The 17,359-nt window shown below is 39.7% G+C and overlaps 1 long non-coding RNA gene across 1 annotated transcript in view; it reads left to right on the top strand.

Moving 5' to 3' along the window:
• Positions 1–2,399, top strand: part of LOC109384903 (uncharacterized) — a 10,283-nt gene extending 7,884 nt beyond the window's left edge. Inside the window, exon 3 of the long non-coding RNA XR_002124518.1 lies at positions 1,214–2,399. This is a non-coding gene — a long non-coding RNA (uncharacterized LOC109384903). The remainder of the gene's footprint in view (positions 1–1,213) is intronic.
• Positions 2,400–17,359: the final 14,960 nt, after the last annotated feature.

Raw genomic sequence — 17,359 nt, 5'->3', positions numbered from 1 at the left:
GGTGCATCAGAGTGAGAATTTGACTTTTGAGAGGTTTTTAGTAAAGGAGAGACGGGGCCTCACATTTTTAAAATTTCACTCTGGCTGCTGTGCAAGAAAGGACTGGAGAGAAAGGTGATTAGAAACAAAGAAGCCAGTTAGAAAGCCATTAAAGTTATTCATGCAAGAAGAAATGGGGTCTTGTTGTAGGGGTGGCTGAGGATATGAGAAGTGAATAGATTTGGGGTATATTTTAGAGGAAGAGCTGACATAACTTGCTGATAGAGTGCATGTGGCAAGGAAGGAAAAAGAGGGAAAGAGAGGAACCAATCTAGAATGACGTTGGACTTGAGCATCAGGGTGGATGAGGACACAATTACCTGAGATAGAGAAGACTTGATAAGGAATAGTATGACAGGTAGAAGTGAGCACACTTCTGTCTGGTCATGTTAAGCTTGAGATTGTCCTCTTTTTCTCTTCAGAGTAAATAGGTGTTCCACTCTATAATTATCTTCTTAATTTTTCTGTACTTGTTCATCGTTAATTTCCTCCCCATTAGAACCTTCAAAGGAGCAAGAACTTTGTTTATAGCGTTCATTGTTGTATTCCTAGAGTCTGGCACAGAGTACTTGCTCAATAAACATTAGGATTTGTTGACTCTGGTTCAGTGGTTCTCAAACCTAAGTGTACATCAAAACCACCTGGGCAGCTTATTAAACGTTTAGAATCAGCCCTCACCCTAATCCCTCCCTATCAGGACTCTGCTTTAGGAAGTCTGGGGTTGCCCTCAAGAAATTGCATATTTGGCCAACACTGTAGATGGGCAGTGGTCTACTGTCTAAACCAGTGGTTTAGATATATTAGTATTCATTCAATATTGACCTTAGAAACCACATTTCAGCACCATCCCAAAGGGCTACAAAGTATGGCTTTTAGAATTTAATGTATTTTCAAATGCAGTCAAATCATAAGGTGTCAATTTGAAAGCTTTTGAGAGAAAACCGTTGAAAGAATCCTGGGGTCCCTATCTCATTTGACTTCTATGCTATCATTGGAAACCAGGAAGGGGTCTCTTAGAAGGGCCCTTCATGTAAAGAAAGATGGCTACTTAAGTGCTGGGACTGTCGTCCTCCTTTACCACATCTCCAACGTGTGTGCCTCATTCCTATTTACAGGTGTGTAAAATTCCTTCACTTGGTGGTTAGTAAATGAATGTTTTTGTTTGTTTGCACAGCATCTATTCCCTTTTCCAGGAAGAATGCTTCAGGATTCCTTTGTGGGACCTTTTTTCACCCTATTGCTGAGGTCTCCATGCCCTGCCCTCCCCTTGAGCAAGGGGTGGCCCAAGCTGGACCAACGAGATGGTCTCTTCCTAGCATTTGAATAAGGAAATCAGAGTTATCTTGAGGGACGTCCCTGAGGAGAATGTGACGAGATACCGCTACAAGGAGCTCCCCGTGTCCCTTCCAACACCCGACTCTTCAGCTTTCCCCTCAATGCTACGAGCCATGAGCCTTATTCTTCCGAGAAATTCCTGTTTTATTTAAGTCAGATAAATTGGTCTCAGTTGCTTGCAATATAATCTGTGACACAGCAATTAAAAACCTTGCTTTCTGTAATTAGAAGTAAAGTTTTTAAAACAAGTTCTTTCCGGGAGCAGGTACACATTGACCTAAGTTTTCACTAACGTGTAAATGTCTGATGGCAGAGCCTGGCACACTTCATCAGGCAGAGGAGAGTGAAAGGGCTTCGGGCCTTGACATCAGTTCTGGCATCTGAGGTAGGAAGTAGAAGGATGTATGGGACATGACACATAAATTCCACTTCATAAATTTGCCCTGAATTTGCATATGAGAGAAATACCTTGCTGGAAACTCTTACAATGTTGCTTTCGCAGTTTCTACTCAGCTCTCCCAGTTCCCGAATTTCTATCTTCAGACTCAACTTTCAGGGTAAGCCTTTCTGAAGCAGGGCATAATTACTAGGACACATAAACCTAAGACATCAATTCTGAACATGAGAACTCATAATATTAAATTTAGTTCTCATTTCCTCCTGGGGCCCGCAGGGAAAAATAAGAACATCCTGTCCTTTTAATCATTTGGGTTAAATCCTAGTCATTTGTTGACCTCTCCCTTCCCCCCATTTACAAAAAGACCTATAATTCTTTAAGATTCTAAGAAATTAATAACTAAATTTATGTCTTATAAGCAATATTCTTTGAACAAGACAAGTTTCTCATAACCTCATTCCTAGTGATTACTAAAATTAAGTCACAGCAGATAAGATGCTCGACAAAATATGCTGAGTGTGAACCACACCCAGGGAGAGATAAGGAGCATGCCATAGTGTGACAGGAGGAATAAAAGTAAACTCTAATCAGTTGCAGATTATATGCAGTGTAAATGACGATCAAATGTAAAAACCAGCCTAGTTATTTTTTATTTCTAATAGTGGTTGCTATTTGTGAAAACTAAACATAACAAACCCTGGATATAAATCTATTTAAAGTTTGCATGGCCAATTGTTTTCATTTCAAGTGGTGGTGGGGATCAGTCTTATCATCGAAACACGAAATAGTATTAGTAACATTTGCTAAGCACTTGCTATATGCCAGGTACTAGTCAAAGTGCTTTATAATGTAAATATCTTATTTAATCTTTACAACAACCCCATGAGCTATTACCCTGTTATCTCTGTTTAGAAACAAGGGAACTGAGGCACTGAGACGTTGAGTAATTTGCCCAAAGAGCTGGTAAATGGTAGAGGTTGGGTTTTGAATCTGGTTTATGAAAGGGCTCCAGAATCTAGGCTCTCAAGCCCTTTTCCTACCACCTTCTGACGTTGTTCGGCCAATTAGTGAAACAGGATGGTCTTTCCTTTTACTAGCACTTGAGGCCCTTATAAGCCTCACTTTGAAAAATTCAAAGCTACATCTTGGAAACTACCTGAACCAGGTAATGAAAATAAATAGGCTTTCCAAAAGCCAGATTGCTTGGCTGTTAATTGTTAACTAATCGAGGAGCCTTCCAGCAGCCTTGACAGAAATTTACTTACCCAGATTTTACATTAAGTAAAGGAGCAAGAATTTGGGGATCTAATCTAAGTCAAGTCTCCAAATGCATGAATGAGGCCTTGGTTTTCAAACTCCCCGAAGTTTATACTTTGTGGTAGGGGAAGGAGTAGCACTCTATCTCAGAAACGTGGGTTCTTTTTCTGAGAGGTGATTTTTATGTCTTTGCCAGGGAGGTAATTGAGAGACCAGTCTGGGATTTGCATCTGGGAGTAACCTGGGTCTGGAGAGAGAATGGCACATACATCAAACAACCTGTTCTCAAATATTCAGGGGCTCTTCAAACGCAGGGTGCGTGTTCTGAGCCAATCTCCCCGCAGCCTGGCCATGACACAACATGCTTCAGCCCAGAAGGTGATAGTTTTCTCCATGACTCTTCTTCTTAGACTCTTTCTTTATCTTTTCCATAAAATAGGTTGTAGAATTGACCCAACCCTGACTATGTTTTAAAAGTTTGTCAGAGTTTTTACAGGATGTACCTCTGGTCGGCCTTGGTCTTTGTATTTTCTGGGAGTAAGCCAGCACTCCTTCCCTCATGTCATTACTTTCTTTATATACAGCATTAGTACTTTTCTTACTGGATTAAGAAAAAAGAGTGTATGGTGACACCAAATGGTTCTTTGCCCTTAGAAGACACCCTGTGCTTTTGCCCTTAGAAGACACAGGGGCAAGCAAGGGCATGACCCTCCCTGCCCCTAATCACATATTCGTTGTAGGATATCAAGGTGGAACCTGGGTTAGCCAAAGTCACCAAAAAACAAACAAAAAATGAGCAAAGGGATTCAAAATTATGGAAACAAAATGCTAGAAAGCCTACAATCTTATGTTCTAGTGGGAAGGTCCAAAGAAGAGTCACATGATGCTTGGGTTCTGCACCAGGTTAGCTGTGAACTTGAGCAAGTTACTTCATGATTCTGGACCTGTTTCCCTATCTGTAAAGTGGGTGTGGGAGGCAAATTGTACACTTGTGGACTTGGAAGGGGACTTGGACGTGCTTTGATCCAGCCTCTGATCAATGGCAGGAATTTCATCTACGATACTCCTGACAGATAATCAATCTTCCAACTTCCCATAAAGGGCACTCCTTATCGCCTTATCCTGTTTATGCTGAACTAAGTTCTGCATCTCAGGACCTCCATCCATTTATTGGTCTTCCTTCTTTCCTTTGAAGTTCTGAGCTGGAAACTTGGATGGCAAGAGAGATCATATAGTAGCATAGTGGAGAGAATCAGGTAAGCCTGAGTCTGGACCTCATCTCAAGCACTTAACTAGCTGTGAAATCTTGACCAAATTGCATCAGTTCCATGAGCTCAGTTTCCTTATCTGTCTAATGAAGAAACTACAACCTGCCCTTCAAGTTTGTTGGGAGAGTTAGAAATCATTTATGTAAAATACCTTTATACAGAGAATGCTTAATAAAAAGGCCAAGAGGATTCTTTTTCTTAGAATATGGCAAAGTCAATATTTATTGATGCCTGAGGAGTTTATGACAGGATATCAGGTTCTTGTTACAGTGGTATGTTCTGAAAATTTCTTATTATATTTTTTCCCCTTGTTCCAGTTCTAAATAAATGATCACTTCATATATATTTATTTCCCTTTCCAATAAATCCTCATGTTCTTTTGCTTGTATAGAAAGGAGAAGGAAACTTGGACATGGACTTAAGCTATCGTAGGTGAGTGTATGCTGACCAGTTAGGAAAAAAACGTCCACAGTAGAGGTGGAGTTTAATCTTTGAAGCAGGAGATGCTTCTGAGCTTTGCTGCACAGAAATCATTTGCTTCTGAAATAAAGGATAGTTTCAGTAAGAGCTAAAATGTGCATTGAGAGGAGTGATTAGAACAATATTGAGAACTTGTTAACTTTACTGGAGTGAAAGGAATTCTGTGAGTTTTGGGAGTGAGATAACCTAGAGCTGTGGATCTCACAGTCAGCTGAAACCCCATAGAAAATTCCCTTAGAAATGGAAGCTTCAAAGTGTCTCCTCTTGAAATTGCCCATCACTATAAAAAATTAAAACGCGACTCTTTGACCAAGAAGACCCACTTAAAATAAGCTACCCTACAGAAATCTTTGTATGAGCATTTAAACATGATAGTTACAAGGATGTTCACCACCACATGGTTTCCAATGGCAAACAAAAGAAGCAACAAGCTGAATGTTTCAATAGGAGAATAGTAAAAACAGTTATAATAGACCCCCAAAATAGCATACTATAGGGCCTTAACGAAACATAAAGTTGACTAACATGTTGTCCATGATATCCGAGTATAAGGAAAAAACGTAGGTTGTAGAACAATGTGCAAGAGGTAATGCCATATTTGTATATATGTAAGGATATATGTATGTGTGTATATATTTATGTGTACATATAAACATAAATATATGGTATATGTATTTAGTAAAAATGTTTGGAAATATATACATAAAATTGTTAACAGTACTTATTCCTGAGGAGTAGGATTAGGAGACTGAGGGACACTTTGATTTTTCCTTTAAATGTTTATATATTTGAATGCTTTTCCATGTGTAAATATTATTTGTATATTAAAAAAACAACAACAATGAAATGATAATAGCTAAGTTCAGAAACATATGTTTAAGCACTTATCGATTCCTAAATTTCAGGAGTCCACACTTGGAGAATACCTTTTCAAGAGAAATGGATAAAGTTCCTCTGTTTCCCTTGGATAAAAAGAATCTCAGAATTGAAAGTCCCTCTTGCTTAATTCCCTAGAAAGACACCCACCTATCCAAGCCCTCGAGGCAAGGGAGGGACCTGAGGCCCTGACATCCCAGGGTTCCTTCATGCCTCTCCACTGCTTTCTCTGGGCTTCACGTAGGGCAAATGTTTTAAAAGGAGTGTGACCGTTATGAGTGTTTTCCTGGAAAGGAGGTGAGATTTGGTCATCATATAATTTCCCCCAAACAACCTGATGTGCGCACTTGGAGTTAAGTGCTAGTTACTATGAATAAAGCTCTGTGGCCCAGGAGCTTGCCTTTTGAAGCTTAGCACTGTGAACTTCTGTCATCTAACATTTGCTAGATGCCAGTTCAGCTGATTAAAGAACGGTATTGATGATCACTTGGGTTTTTTTCATGGGGCCAAAGTGTATCACAAAAAATAATAGTCTTCAACAACCAGCCTGTATCACTAATTTCAGCCAGTGACTTCCTGAAATTGTTCCACGAGTTATAAGGATTAGGGGAATAGAGCGTGTAACTGGTTAAGTTCATCCATTTGTTTGTTCAGTTATTCATTTATTTCTTCGTTTAATTGTCAATGGTAAAACATAGAAGTTAGTAGTCAGCTGGGGACCTTGGGGTCAGGAATACTTGAATTTGAATTCCTGGGATTCCACCTCCTGGCTGTAAAATCTCGGCAAGTTGCATGACCGATCTCAGCCTCCATTCCTCATCTGTAAAATGGGGCATAGTTGCAAGGTTGTTGTGAGGATTTTTTGAAGAACATTTAAGGAGCATAGTACAGTACCTGGCATGTATTATTAATACGTGCTCAACCATATTTGCTATTCCCATTCATGAATTCATATTCGAAAGAAATTTACTAAGTACATACTGTGTGCCAAGTTTTGTAAAATTTTAATATGGTTAGGATATAATTCTTGCTTTTAAGGGGGTTAAGTCTAGATCAGAGGTGAATTCAGGGACTTCCTGAACTTGGATGGGGAAAAAAAAATCACATCTTGATTTTTCACTAACCTCTAACTGAAATTTAACATTCCTTCAATTATGAATTTATATAAGAAATTACAGAGGTAGTCACAATATATGTGACTTTGTCACCAACAGAGATCATGAACACTTTCAAAGCATATTATAGTTTTACAGAAATTTTGAAATTTCATTTATGCTCATCATTTCTTCAAAATTATAGTTATTAGACCCACTGCTAGATCTGAGAATTGTGTTAATAAAGAAGCACATTCATAACTATATCTCAAATGTTGTTTTATATTTTGAAAACTATATATTAGTTTAATTATTTTGTGTTCATATGTATTCTATTTTATGCATTTAAAAACAGTGTTCTGAAATGAGTACATAACACATATTTAACTTACCTTGTGTGAGGCTGTCCATAACAGCACTATTCATTACAACGAAAAACCGAAAACAAGCCACATGTTCATCAATAGAAGAATGGATTAAATCAGTAGTGGCATATTCATACAATGCAATACTCCCAGCAATGAGAATGAATAAACAATTGCTACATTCAGCAACATGGGCGAATCTCTCAAACATAAGATAGAGAAAAAGAAACCAGACACAAAAGGGAAAATACTGGATGATTCAATTTATATCAAGTTTCAGAACTGGCTAACAAATCTCCGGAGTTAAAAGTCAAGATAGAATTTATCCTTTTGTGGGGTGGGGCTGGCAAGGGTGTGTGGGGCTTCTGGGTTAGTTGTTGATTTGGATATTTGCAATGTGAACATGTTCACTTTGTAGAAATTCGTTGAGCTGCCATCACCCAGCTATAGTTTGTGCACTTACAGTTGTACTTCAGTGAATATTTACTTTAAGAATAGGGGTCCATAGTTTTCACCAGTCTGCCAAAGAATACATGGCACAGGAAAGATTAAGAACCTTTGGTCTCGATGGAGACACAAATCCAGAGAAATTACTAGAATGCAATATTTTATACACAGCCTGGGTGTTCTAGGCCATTCCCGATTTCAGTATTCTAGCCTATTGACCCCGTAAGTATAACTCATACTTTTCAGACCAAAATTCCGTCTTTTAAAAAAATTTTTTTATTGAAAGTATAGTCACTGCAGTTTTAGGGAAAGAATTCCAAAGTACTGTGAAAGCATGGAGAAGGGAATTATTAATATTGCCGAGGAGGGTCAGGAAGGAAATCTCATGGTGGAGGTGATATTTGAGCAGAACCTCAAAGGATAAGTCGACTTCAACTGAAGGTCTTTCTGTCAAAGTTAGCAGCATCATGAAAAATAGGATGTATGCTGTGTTTGTAGAACATTGAGTCATCTGGTGGGGCTGGGTCCTGGGGAAGATGATCAGGATTGTGGAGGGGGACAAGTAAGAGGTATGGTGTGTGATCCCCCTTTCGCTATCCTGACCCATCACCCCTACCAGGAGCTGCTATCTTGACTTCTCTTTTTCTTCTAACCACTTTCTTTAGGTAAGATTGACATGTGAAAAGCTGTACATGTTTAATGTACACAGCTCTAAGAGTTTGGGGATAAGTATACACCATGAATCCATCACCACCTTCCAGGCCATAAACATATCCATTACCTCCCAAAGTTTCCTCCTGCCTCCTTTATTATAATTACCTTTTTTTCCCATGGTAATAAAATCTAACATAAGATGTACCCTCTTACAGATTTTAAGTATGCAATACAGTGTTGATAGCTATAGGAACCATGCTGGGTAGTAGAGCTCCAGAACTTATTATCTGGCAGAGCTGAAGCTTTGTACCCTTTGATTGGCACCTCCCCATTCCCCCTTCCCAGGCAACCACCATTCTACTCTCTGCTTCCAGGAGTTTCACTAATTTAGCTTCTTCATGTAAGTGAGGTCATGCAGTTCTTGCCTTCCCGTGTGCCTGGCTTATTTCATTTAGCATAACGTTCTCCAGGTCCATCCATGCCATCACAAATGGGAGAATTTGCTTCTCTTTTTTAAGCCTTGAAAATATTCCATTGTATACACATACCACATTTTCTTTATCTGTTCATCTGTCGGCGGGCACTTAGCTGGTCCCATATCTTGGCTACAAAGAACAATGCTATAATGAACATAGGAGTGCAGGTGCTCTTCAAGATTCTGACTTCATTTCTTTTGGATAAATACCCACAAATGGGAGTGCTGGATCATACAGTAGTTCTATTTTTAATTTTTGGGGGAACTGCCGTACTGTTTTCCACAGCGACTGTGCCAATTTACATTCCCTCCAACAGTGTATTAGGTATTAGGGTTCCCTTTTCTCCACAACCTTGCCAACACTTGTTACCTTTATTTTTTTATTATTGTAGCGATAGCCATCTAACAGGTGTGAGGTGCTATGTTACTGTGGTTTTGATTTGTGTTTCCCTGATGATTAGTGATGCTGAGCACCTTTTCATGTACCTGTTTGTTGGCTACTATCTTGACTTCTAACACAATCGATTGGTTTTGCTGGGTTTTGTGATTTATTTAACATACGTACCCTTTTGTGTCTTGCTTTCCCATTCATGTTTGTAAGTGAAACATAAGGTCATTGCATGTAGTTGTAGATTGTTGCCACCTAAATTTTAAGCAAGGAATGGCATGGGCTGACCTCTGTGTAGAAAAATCGCTCTAACAGCTTTGAGAAGGGTGGGTGGAAAGACAAGAAGTCCCATGCAGGGAGCTAGGGCAATAATCTAAATAAGAAATGATGGGGGCCTGACCCAGAGCCCAGGCAGTGGGAATAGAGAAGAGGCGGACACATCAGAAAGTCTCTGGCGAAGCAATTCAAAACATATGTTCCATTTACAGTGTCCTTCAAACAGAGGAGAGCACTTCGCCGAGTCCTCAGAACCAGAGCAATGTTAATTGATCACGGCATTAGCTTGGGTGCTTGTCAAGATTTAAACGAAACAAGCTACATTCCTCTAAGAGTCTATTGTCATAGATGACAGAGATGAGACAGACCAACAGCCAACACAGTGTGGAGTAATGAAGGGTGTCCCACGAGACTTCAGCGACCTCAAATGCTTATTGGAGGAGTTCTGCAGTTGAGTTACTTTTCTTAACTATTTGATGAGCAGTGGAGTTTCAACATAAAATTTTAGAAAACACAACCAGGAGTGAAGAGAAAATGGGCAGAGGAGAGTTTTAGCAGGAGGTTGGGAGGGATGAGGCTGCTGAGAGTATGAGATGGTTGTGTGGGCCAGACAGACGGGGAGATAGTTGGTGAGGCATGAAGTGAGAGCCCGTTCAGCAACTCTTTTAAGCTCATGCTTCTCAGCCTCAGGTATGCACACCGCTGGCAGCATGTCAGGAGGAACTCCAGTCGCCTGGCAAATATGGTAAATCTTGCTGAGTGTTCATTTTACCCTAGGCTTGGGGAGAAAGATGCCATTTATATGGAAGCAAGCGGTGTGTTATGAAGTAGAATACAAATTTTATGTGAAGTTTCAAGATAAAACACAAGACTTCAAGTAATTGTGTTTAGCCACGTGCTTTGGCCTTCAGCCCCAACGCCTCCCTTGTGGGTAGGTAGAATTCGGAGGAACAGTTCTCAGAAGCCCCTACTCTATCACTCCTGACTTCATACCCGATGATGCTGGGGCCTCCACTGAGCTCTCTTCCAGTCTGGGTGGTGTTACTCATTCAACAACATTCCTCCTTTTTTTTTTCATTCATTCCAGTAATATTAAGTACGGGTTTACCATGTATTAGGGCCTGAGAGATGGTTTTTTCCTATATAATATTATAAGCTCCAAAAAGGACTGTGCCTTTAAAAAAAACCAAACTAGGGCCCTCTCAGCCTTTGTCAAACCTTTCATATGTTAGATGTTCTGTAAGTATTTGTTGACATGAAATGAAACGGGATCTTGCAAAAACTGAAGGAGGGGTTAGGAGAGAGCGACAATAAAGGGGAGAGAAAGGGGTGCCTGTTTGTGGGCTAACTGCTAACCAGTATGAGCTGCACCCATTGTTTCATCCATGGACAGCTCCAAGATAGACTTTAAGTTATATCCATTTTATAGCCAAGGAAACTGAGAATGAGTAAAGTAACTTGTTTGAAGTAACACCACTAGTATGTGACAGAGCACAGCTTCAATCCCAGCTTTGTCAGATACTCAGGTTCATGGAGAGTATGGAAATGTAAAATGCATATACCCTTTGACTCGGTAGTTCTACTTCTAGGAATGTATCCTTGTGATATTGTGATTTAGAATAAGAAATGTATATTTGGTCTTCATCAGTATCTGGCACGCAGCTCCTAAAACTCTTGGAATTTCCTAAGTGATGAAACAGAGGGAGGGAAAGGAGGGAGGGGGAGAGAGAGAAAGAGAGAGAGGGAGAGCAAGTTGTCTTTTATTAGGATGGGGGCTGGTTGCAGTGGAGCCAGCCAGCCATGTGATTAGAGGCTTGGAGCTTTTAGTCTACCTCCTGACCTTTGTGGAGAGGAGAGGGGTTGAAGATTGAGTTAAACTACCAATGGCCAATGATTTAATCAATTATGCTTATGTAATGAAGCCTCTATAAAACCCCAAAAGGATGGGGTTTGGAGAGCTTCCAGGTTGGTGAACACATGGAGGTTTGGGGAGAATGACACCCTCAGAGATCACGGAAGTGCCACGCTCTTTCCCCGTACTTGGCCTCTGCATCTCTTCCCTCTGGCTGTTCCTGAATTATACCCTTTTATAATAAATTGATAATCTAGTAAATAAAATGTTTCTCTGAGTTCTATAAGTTGCTCTAGCAAACTAACCAAACCCAGCCAGGGAGTCGGAACCCCCAATCTATAGCTGGTCAGCCAGAAGCACAGGTGATAACGTGGAATTGTGATGGCGTATGAAGTGGTGGGCAGTCGTGTAGAACTGAACCTTTAACCTGTGGGATCTTATATTATCTCCAGGTAGATAGTGTCAGAATCAAGTTGAACTGTAGGGCACCCAGATGTTGTCGCTGAATTGCTGGGTGGTGTGGGAAAACCACCCCCACATTGGAAATTGGGTGCAGAATCGTTAATCCTGTGGATGGACTCAAATAAGTGCTCAAGATACAAACACAACAATGTTCATTTCAGTGCCGATTACAATAGCACTAAACCGGAAATAATATAAATATCCTTTATTGGTGACTTGGTAAAACAACTTCCGGAACATCCATATAGAAAGAGGCATACCTATATACTCATATACTAATACGGAAAGCTGTTCATGATATATTGTTAAGTGAAGATAAAAGCAAGTTGTAAACAAGCATGTGCTATTTGATTACATTTTACCTTTTTAAAAACAAACGCATAAATCGTATATACATGCATGTACAGGCACTAAAACTTCATACCCAAGATGAGCAGAGATTACCTCTGGGGAAGGTGTTGAAGGTTTGCTCAGCTGGGGCAGAAGAGAGAGGCCTCTTTCTTTTCACTTTCTTTCCCTTTGAATTATATGAAAGTAAAGCTTTAAACATGACTATGTATACTTTTTATAATGAAAAGAGACACGTTAATAAAATTAGATAAAAATAAAGCCTGTGCATTTTTTAATACACCAGGATGCATGGAGTAAGTAAAATCCCAACAGGTGGGGGGACTGGAGGGAACAGAGTTAGAGAAAAGCAAAAGGAACTAAGAGGCAAAAGAACCAGGAAGAGGGAAACGGTGGCGTAAGTGAAGCCCATGCCAGGGCTTTTATTTTTATTTTTTATTGGCTTAAACAAAAGAAATATATTGTCTCACAGTTCCGGGGGCTTTAAGTCCCAGATTAAATCCTTTTCAGGGCCCTGAGGGAGAACCTGTCCCACGCCTCTCCCCTCGCTTCTGGCGGTTTGCTGGCCATCTCTGGCTTTCCTCGGCTTATAGATAGATCTCTGCCTTCATGTCCACGTAGCATTCTCCCTGTGTGTGGCGGTGCCCAAATTTCCCCTTTTTATAGGAACACCAGTCATATTGGATTGGGGACCTACCCTGCTCCAGTATGGCCTTGTCTCAACAAATTACATCTATAGGACCCTATTCCCAAATAAGGTCACATTCTGAGGTGCTAGGGGTTAGGATGTTAAAATAGAAATTTTTTTGGTGAGGGGTAAGGGATAAGAAGACACAATTGCACCCATAAAAGTAGGTATAAAAATTTTTGTGAACTGTGTCATGTGCAAGGATATGAACTTCAAGAATTTTGGTTTGTCCATTTTAGAGATTAACTGATATTTTCCTGTGAAATCAATACCCTAGTTTCTAAATTTTGGTCAAAACCATATTTTACACAAAGGAACTCTGGGAGTATTGACAAACCTGGAAGAACAGATATGCATAGCTGACTGGAGATCAATATGAGCTGAGTGGAACCTTGAGAAATTCAGGAGAACAACATAAATACTTGGTCTTGGTTGGTCTTTCATTTGCTATGTACGTGTACTTACGCTGTTCTAAGCTGATGTTTTTGGTTGCTTTAATGCCCTGAAATTTTGCCAATGAACCTTCACAATTATACCTGAGAAATATAATGAGACTATTTAAAATAACTGTGCATATGCTTATAATGAACAGTACAGGATTTTAGACATCTCCAATGCCTATCTATCCCTTTCTCCCTCTTATCCTCTCTCTCTTCTAAAAAAAATTTAACTGTGGTAAAATACACATGACACAACATTTACCATCTCAAGCATTTTTAAGTACACAATTCAGTACTGTTAAGTACAGCCGTCCCTCAGTATCCATGGGAGATTGGTCCCAGAATCCTCACGGATACCAAACCCTCAGGTACTCAAGTCCCTTATATAAAGTGGTGCAGAACAATGCATTTAGCCAGCCCTCTGCATCTGCGGATTCCCAACCAAGGATGGAAAATACTGTTTTCAATCCATAGTTAGTTGAATCTGAGGATCTGAAACCTGGGGATACAGAGGGCTGACTGTATATTTACTGACAAATATCTGCATATTCGCGAACCAGCACAGTTCAAACCCATGTTGTTCAAATGTCAGCTATATACGCATATTGTTTGCACCCAATCTCCAGAACTTTTTCATCTTGTAAAACTGAAACTCTATGTAGATTAAACAACAACTCCCCATTTTTCCCTCCCCCCAGCCCCTGGCAACTACCATTCTACTTTCTGTCTCTACGAATTTGACTACTCTACGTACCTCATATAAGTGGAATCATATAGTATTTGTCTTTTCATGCCTGGTTTATTTCCTCTAGCATAATGTCTTCAAGATTCATCCACATTCACTTTGAGAGGTAAAAAGTATAACTATTGCACTGTATTGTACAGCTGAAACTAATTAAAAAAATGTTTATTTCACAATAAAAAAAAGATTCATCCATATTGTAGCATGTGTCAGAACGTCCTTCCTTTTAAAGACTGAATAATATTCCATTTTATATATATCACATTTTGTTTATTCATTCATCCATCAATAGACACTTGAGTTACTTCCAGCTTTTGGCTACTGTGAATAATGCTGCTATGAACACGGGTGCACAAATATCTCTTTGAGACTCAGCTTTCAGTTCTTTTGGCTATATACCCAGAAGTGGGTTGCTTAATTGTATGTAATTCTTTTTTGATTGTTTGGGTAGTAGCCATACTATTTATTATAAGACTTTTAAACTGTGATATGCTTACTCAGAAAGATAGAAGGCAAGAAGGTGGATGTTTCTCGATATATATATTACACAAAACCCAGGAAAGTAGACTTGCAATTAGTAGAATCAAGAGATTTTTTTTTCTAAAGAAATCTATGACATCTAGAGCAAACACAGGAGCCCGCTTTAAACTGTTGCCCTGAGAAGTGGAGAAGGAAAAGTAATTGCTGACTAAACTGCGTAAGGATCTAAGTATTTTCTACTGGGAAGTATTTGTCTGTTTGGTGGAGCTGCAAGTTCTGGGGAGCGCCCTCATTAGAAAACAGCTGATGATTCCAGGAAAACTTGGAAAAATCACCATGGTGATACAGAGTGACCCATTTAAAGGGTAAAGCCTATTGTGAACTGAACTTCAAAAGATGCCTGTATAGAAGCCTTCTCTTTCATTTTTCACTGGACATAAAATGTGAAATAAAGTATTATTATTATTATTATCTTCACTCTTGCAGTCTGATGTACTGGGGAGGACCCAGAGACGCCTTCAGATTCTCGTCCTGACTTGGCTACTCCTTAGCTGCATGACTGAGCAGGCCACTTAACCTCTCCAGCCTCAGAGGGTTGACCTAAAGAGCCTACGAAGTCCCCTTAGTTTGTGGATTTACTTCTATGCATGTATATGATTGCTAGAGCTCCTTCTTGCTTGATAGTCCCTTGCTTTGGAACTTGGCTAGCAAGCAAACTCATCTGGTCAGATACAGTGGAAAATGAGGAAACGGGTCCAAAGGTGCTGAACGGACAAACACAACAACAGAGTCCATGTGCTAAAGCTCCTTCGCCTTACTGCTCTCCTTGGACCTCAGGTGCATGGGGTTGAGTTAATCACACTTGTGGGCTCACGTTGTCTTTCGTCAATAGTCTGGATAAGGTCCCTCTGTTTCATCTTCCTGTATTATTTTCTTCTCCTTCATCTCCCATCTCTGTTCTCATTTCCAGGCACCGTGCTTGGTGGTATAAATGGACAATTGTATTTCATTAATGACAATGCTATGAGGTAGGCAAGGTGTTTTTCATATGGGGAAACCAAGGCTTAGGGGGGTTAAGGGACAGAGGCAGAATACCGACCCAGCTAGACAGACCCAGAATCCATTCTTAAACACTATACCAACTAATCAAAAAAACTTGTTTAAAATACAACTTGACTATAAGTTATTCTGGCCTGGAAGAACCCCCCCCCCAATTGCATTCTTAAAAATGAAATGTTACAGATCTATTTTGAGGCACTTTGATTATCCTTATTCACCTATTGCAGAGCTTTACCGCCAGAGACAATTTTCTAAACCTGGGATCTCTTTGGATTTTCTTTTCTATTGTTTCTCACAAAACTTGGAGTTATAATTGTCAACTTGGGCCTTGACTCTGTTGCTTGCTGGGGACATAGTTAGAATGATTTAAAATAGCGTTTCCCCTCCTTAAACAGGATACCTTTCCACTCACATTGTTCTCTTTCTGCATCTCATTTATAAGATGATTGTTGATGGGCAGCATATACTCTCCAAGTCATGTTTCTCCCCTGGATGGATGAAGAGAGTAGGGATTTATAATAGAATGGAGCGCATGTCACCTTTAAGGTAAATCCATCCCAAACTGATGGTTAGCTAACGTGATAGTCATTTGACATTCCTGGCATTCTTAGCACAACACTCATATGTGGTAGGACAAGATTGTTAGCATTGGCTACATTTTGTTTGCCAGCCCTGGTGGTGGTGGGAGGGGTGACAGTCCTGGGGCAGGGGAGAGGGATGCAGGGACAAGAGAGGTTAAAGGCTCGATTGACTAGGAAGATTCTTCCCATGGGAAAGTGAAGATGGCTTACGAGGATCATAGTTGAGAGGTGTCAAGTTAGAAATAATAATAATAATAATAATAATAATAATAATAATGTCAATCTCTATTGAAGGCTTACTATGTATATATCAGACCGTTTATATGCATTATTTTATATGCATTATCTTATTGCTTTACATGCAGTATCTTATTTAATCTTCCCAATAACTTTTGATAGGTACTATTAGGGAGACCTGAAATAGATACTATTACAATCCCCATTTTATAGTGGGGGAACTTGAGACGTAGAGAGGTAAAGTAACTTTTTTAAGATCACATAGTCAGCTATGAATCATTGATCTATCTTTTTACCACCACACACAGCCAATAAGCTTTGGATCCAAGGGCTAAGATAGGGATAGACTGGGAGAATGTCTTTTGAAGGGTGTGATTGAGAAGTTCTACAGTGACTGTGTGAAGAGCCCAGGTCTAGTTGAGTGGTTCAGGAGTTTCCTCAGGTAGGGAGAGAGAGTATCCCAGGGTGGTCCTCCTGATGGGTGCCAAGCATCCATGAATCCAGGCTACAGTCACACCGTGTCCTTAGAATTATTAATTCACTATCTTCTTCCTAATTTTAAGGCCATGCTACTATATAATTTGGATATAACAGCCAAACATAATTTTCTACTTGAAACAATTATCATATTTATGTTGGATAGGCTGATTGAGTAAAAGTCTTCTTTCTTCAAGAGAGCATTTTATTCTGTTAATTGTAGCAGGGACTTGCAAAGACATCTTTGCAAAATGACTGAATCAAACCCTTCCCCTAAGAGAGGAAGGATGTAAGACTTGCAAGAAAATCATGTATCCTCAGCATTAAATTCATTTAGAGTCTCAACAGAGCATTCTAAGTCAGTTTTTATGAAATGTCTTTTATTATGTATTTGGTTCTTCTGTAACAAATGAGTCATTGATTTTCAAAAGGTTTTAAACGTATCCAGAACCATTTTTTTGTTTGTTTTTGTTTTGAACAGCCACTCAGAAGCCAAACCCAGTAACTCTGTCCTCTCTCTCTGCTGCTTTGTTGTAAAGATAGCTTTCCTCTATATGGGTCACAATGGTTCCTTTGATAAGAATGAACAACCCTTAACCAGCTAAGTTGTTGACCCTTGTGGAAGGGGTGCCTCACAGGTCC

Source organism: Hipposideros armiger, unplaced genomic scaffold (genome assembly GCF_001890085.2).
Source record: "Hipposideros armiger isolate ML-2016 unplaced genomic scaffold, ASM189008v1 scaffold_105, whole genome shotgun sequence".
Classification (NCBI taxonomy): Eukaryota; Metazoa; Chordata; class Mammalia; order Chiroptera; family Hipposideridae; genus Hipposideros; species Hipposideros armiger.
The sequence above is the reverse complement of the archived record's forward strand: the minus strand, read 5'-3'. Positions and strand labels throughout refer to the sequence as shown.